Here is a 5,576-nt window from a genome sequence, read left to right on the forward strand (position 1 = left end):
GAGCTACAAAGGCGCCTGGCAGCACGGCCAGCTGCCATGGAGACAGCTTCTGTAAAGCGGTATTTGTGAGGAAGCAGCTAGGGGGTGGGGGCAATGCTGGAGAACAAAGCCAACTCTTTATTGACCTGCAACTTCCCACAACAAACCTGAAAGCTCTCATGTACCTTTTTAAACCTTCCATTTAATGTTTAGTATTCCACAATAAGGATCAAATATCGATGATGTAGTAGTTAACCGATTTAATTAATAATTCCTCATATATATGAGCAATTGTAGTGGAAATTCATCTACTTTCTAGGCCCTAGTTTCTCTGGATCACTTTTTTTTTTTCTGAGATGACCTTTCTTGCCCTACCCCATGGAAGTCCCAGGATGGTCCATATACTGGCTAGTGCCCAGGTAAGCCAAATGAAACAGTATTATTCCATCCTTACCTCAATACTTCATTGTTTAATATAGAATTCTTCATTATTCATAACGTACTTATCTTGGAGGTTATCCCAGCGTTTCTTTTTTTTGTTTTTTGTTTTTTGTTTTTTGTTTTTCGAGACAGGGTTTCTCTGTGGTTTTGGGGCTTTTCTGGAACTGGCTCTTGTAGACCAGGCTGGTCTCGAACTCACAGAGATCCGCCTGCCTCTGCCTCCCGAGTGCTGGGATTAAAGGCGTGCACCACCACCGCCCCGCTATCCCAGCGTTTCTAAAATAGGATTTATATTGCTGCTTTACTTCTAACAGCTATCTGATATTCAAGTCTGTGATTGTGCCGTTGTTGGTTAAACTCCTGTTTGTGGTTTTGTTGACTGAATTGTATGCCCTTGAATATACTGAAGTCCTAACATGAGGTTCTTCAGAACATGACTATATTTTAAAAACTAGGTCTTTGAAGAGGTGACATGTGATCATTGGTATGGGGCTGTGGCCCTCATAAGAACGAATTAGGGAGTCTGGAGAGATGGCTCAGTGGTTAAGAGCACTCGATACTCTTGTAGAGGACATGAGTTCAGTTCCCAGCACCGACATCTGGTGCCACACATCTGCCTGTAACTCCAGTTCCTGGGGATTTGACCCACAGACAGACAGACACACACACACACACACACACACACACACACACACATGTGCGCGCAAATTTAAAAATAAATTTCAAAAAATAAGTAATTAGCCAGACACGGAAGGAAGACACAGAGAAAGGATGTCCGTCCACTTATCACCAAGAAGAAAGGCTTAGTGTGCACCGGTGGGAGATATCGCCAAGTTCACACGTTTGCCTCCAAAACCACGTAGCATACCTAGAGATGCCATCCACTTTATGTGAACAGATTGTGTCCAGTTTGCTTCTGCTCAGTTTACCGAGACTGTATAATATGTCCAACTTACAGTTGGTTTCATGAAGACATTTGTTGGTACTGGTGATCATGGAAGAGGTACAAGGCTTCCCCAGGCACCGTGAGGATGGCAGTCCAGAGCACAGACTGAAGGGCAATTGGAACTTGCCCCTAGGGCAGGCTTGACATCACCGCTGAGTTCTTCCCAGCCTCCTGACTTCATTGTGTGAGGATAAAGAGAGCTGAGATCCCTTTTGACTAGTCAGTCCAGGGCGCTGTCATCTGCAATGGGCCCTGACTGTAAAGGGTTTCTAGCTTCCCGAAGACAGGAGTGTTGGTGCCTGAGTGTCACGAACCTTAGGTTGACCACGGTGAGCTTCAGTGCTCCAGGGATCCCTGAAAAGATGCAGCCTTTTCAGGATGCACAGAAGGTGTCGGGAAGGTCCTTCTGTGACCCCACTGCCCCCAAACAACTAGTGTCGCTCTAGAAAACCGGTTTCTTACACCTCTGCTTCAAGGACGTTTTCTGTTCCCGTGAACATAAAAAAGGCGGCCAGAAGGAAGTGGAAACTGTCACCTTCTCATTCTGTTTTACAAGGAGTGGAAGAGGAGAGGTTAAGGTGACCCCAGGCTCTGCACCGTGATGTGTGGCTGAGACTGCTCTGGAGAAGCGTCTGCCTAGGACCTTCCTCTCTGCTGTGCAGCCTTATCTTGCTGGCCAGGCTTTTCTGCCTCTGCTTCCTGCTCACACCATTTACTCTGGAACCTTTCCGGTTGTACTCACCCTACAAGTCCCAGGCAGAAACGATGTCTTGGGGGTGCCCCCCCCCCCAACAAGTCACCCCAGTGGAAGGAGCCCGTCTCCTGCCTCTTACCTCTATGCAAGCCACCAAAGCAGTAGCCCCATAGTTCGGACATTGTCCATGGTTTGTGTTTGCAGCCTGTGTTTGCCAGGACACAGTCCTTAAGGGGCTTCTTGTGGGAACACTGGTGTGCTGTCTCTCGGACTCTGGCCTCACTTGCTAAGGCAGGTTCTTTTGTTCCCGCGAGGTCGCCTTCACTGTTTGAAGACTCCTCAGGGTGGCCTGTGTGTGGTCTGGACACAGTCTCCTGACTCTAGCTCCGGAGCTCTTAGGAGCTGACCTCCAGCTGGCTCCGTATTGAGCGCAGGAGCTTCTGGTTTTCACCTCTAGGCCTTTCTCTGTCTCATGGGTTTAAGGCGGAGAGGCTCTGCTCCATTTGGCTCCCAGCATTTCAGGCTCAGTAGCTCTTCCCCTTGTATTTGCCTTCCCCCCTCTACCTAGAAGGCATTGCTAAGTCCCAGAGCCTGCACTTCGTTTCAGGATGTCATCAAGGGTCCAAGTTCTTCTTGCCTGACTCTTTCTCCTGAGTGTATATGGGGGCAGAGGGAGGTTCTTTTCTAGGAGACTTCTTAGCACTAATACTCTGCAGCAGATCCAGTTACAAGTTTTGTACCCTTGCCCCATAGAAATCTCACTGTGACCCCACATAGTCAGTGGGTGAAGAAACAGCAGACTGGGACTCGGGAAGACTGAAGCCTTCAGTGATTTTCCAGGTTTTTTGTTTGTTTTGTTTAAATTTTTAAAAAACATTTATTCATATTTATTTTATGTGTATGAATGTTTTACTTGCTTGTTGCTGTGGGACAATGGTCTTGTACTCTGTAAAGATTTGTCACTAGTACTGATTTAATAAAATGCTGATTGGCCAGTAGCCAGGCAGGAAGTAGAGGCAAAGCGACCAGCATAGGAGAATTCTGGCAAGAGGAAAGGTTCAGTCTGCAGTCGTTACCCAGACACAGACAAAGCAAGATAAGGATGCCTCACTGATAAAAGATACCAAGCCACGTGGCTAACACAGACAATAATTATGGGTTAATGTAAGTTATAAGAGTTAATAAGAAGCCTAAGCTACTAGGCCAATCAGTTTATAATTAATGTAGACTTCTGTGTGTTTCTTTGGGACTAAATGGCTGTGGGACCTGGCGGGACAGAAACCTTTGTCAACAGCTTGTATGTATAGGCGTCATGTGCATGGTCAGTACCCACAGAGGCCAGAAGAGGGCATCAAATCTCCTAGAACTGCAGTTGCAGATGGTTGTGAGCCACTCTGTGGATGCTGGGAACAGAACCTGGGTCCTGTGTAAGAATGCTTTTAACCATTGAGCAATTTCTCCAGACCCATTTTCTCTGAGAGACAGGGTTTTTCTGGGAAGCCCTGGCTGTCCTAGAACTCTCTCTTGTAGATCAGGCTGGCCTCCAACTCAGAAATCTGCCTGTCCCTGACTCTGGAGTGCTGGAATTAAGGGAACGAACCACCACCACCGGACCCTGGTTTCATCTTTAAAGCTCAGTGTATAAGTTTCATCAAATAAGATCATTCGCAGTAGACAGTTTGGCTGGGGTGGCTTTGATGAAAAAGGGGTGTGCTGGCCCCTGCATTCAGCCACTATCCCTAAGTCAGCAGGGCTGAGCTTTGTCTGTGGAGGGATGCCCTGATACAGCCAGTCACATCATGTATATGGAGAAAACGGGACATGTCCCATGCAGGAAAAATACAAGTTCATTCTTACATAGGCCAACATAGGACCCAGCTTAACCTGGTTGTGGATATTTTTTCTTCTTTGTAGTACAGGGATCCTAAGACTCCATCCCTACCCCTCACCCCCCCCCCCCCACATACACACACATACACGCACACAGACACATACACCGGGCAAGTACTCTGCCACTGAGCTGAACCCCCAACCATTCTTTTCTTTAAAATTTTTCAAGACAGGATCATGTTGAGTTGCCCAGCCTAGCCTGGAATTCTCTCTGTAGCCCAGGCTAGCCTGGAACTCTGTAGCCCAGGCAGGCACAGAACACTGTCTGGCTTCTGCTTCCCCAGTCCCTGGGGTTGCAGGACTGTGCCCCCAGGCTTGGCTTCAGTTTGTTTTCATCTTTCTTTGCTCTTGGCACTTCGCTCCAGGCTCTGTGTGGTTAGTGTTGCTCACCCTTCCTTCCCATACTTTCATCTTGGCGGATAACAAAGCATCCAAGGAGTGGTCAAGTGGGCTGGGAAAGAATCTGAGGCCCAAGGCTGCTGTAGGTGCTGAGTTTGGTCCCACCCACGCTCCCTCTGAGCTTTAGGTTTTCCATTCAAGCCCAGGAATGCCACACCCAGGTCACTGCAGCTGAGCTCTCTGTAGCTGAGCCAGATTCCTTAGACTACTGGGGAAAAATGTGCTGAAGAAGCAAGACCTCCAGGCTGTCATCCCATGGGACTCGCCCCAGTCGCCTAAGCCGGGGCCATCGTCCATAGGGCAGGAACGGGCGGCCCTAGGCCATGAGAAGTGTGATGTTGGCTTCCTTTCTTCCTGTCCCTACAGAGTTAGGAATGACTAAAGAATGAGCCAGCATCGAGCACACAGGATGCATTTGTCAAAGCGAGAGAGGCGTGTTTGATCACTTAGACTGACTTAAGGTTTCCACCTACAAAGGAATGTCTCTTCCCTTCCGGGAGATCAGTTAAGAGTTTCAACTTCAACAAATCCTCTGCCAATGCCACACATTGGTAAACCCCAGACTGCTCCCTTTGGATACGGAGAGGGAAGCAAAGGTACCAAAGGGGAATTGAATTGCAAACTGACACTCAGAAGCACGCGTGTTTCACTGACTCTGAATTGTCAGATTAAATAAGGAGACAATTCAGGAGCATTAATGAGTATAAGTCACGTTTCCAAAGCAGCTTAGAGTTCAAGAAGCAATTTCTCATATCTATCAGACAGAGTTCAGTGCTGATAAACTGAGAAGTTCAGGCAGAAAAGGGATTAATATAGGGATCAGATACAGCTGCAAAGGCTGGAGGGACTGACATCAGGTTGGATCTCCAAGATGACTTTCACAACTGTATCCCCAAGATGGCTTGCTGAGACATTGTCCACCTCCATCATAGTAAGGAAGCTACAGCCAGAAGGGTTGGCTTTAAGCCAGATATCAGTACTGCTGACCCCAGGCCCATAGGACTGTGACTGCACACATAGGATATATATATATAACTCCTACCTGCTCCTCTCCCTTCTCAGCTTTCTACACAGCACTTGCAAGCAGACACATGACTGGTAGAACCCCCACACCATCTGAAAACATAGCTGCAAGGGAGTTTAGGAATTGGAGGTTTTTACCTTTCTAGCTTTTACAGTACAGGGTGTACATTGGAAAGCTGGACCAGATATCCGTTCTGAAAACCC

Source organism: Microtus ochrogaster, chromosome 4, assembly GCF_000317375.1.
Source record: "Microtus ochrogaster isolate Prairie Vole_2 chromosome 4, MicOch1.0, whole genome shotgun sequence".
Lineage (NCBI taxonomy): Eukaryota > Metazoa > Chordata > Mammalia > Rodentia > Cricetidae > Microtus > Microtus ochrogaster.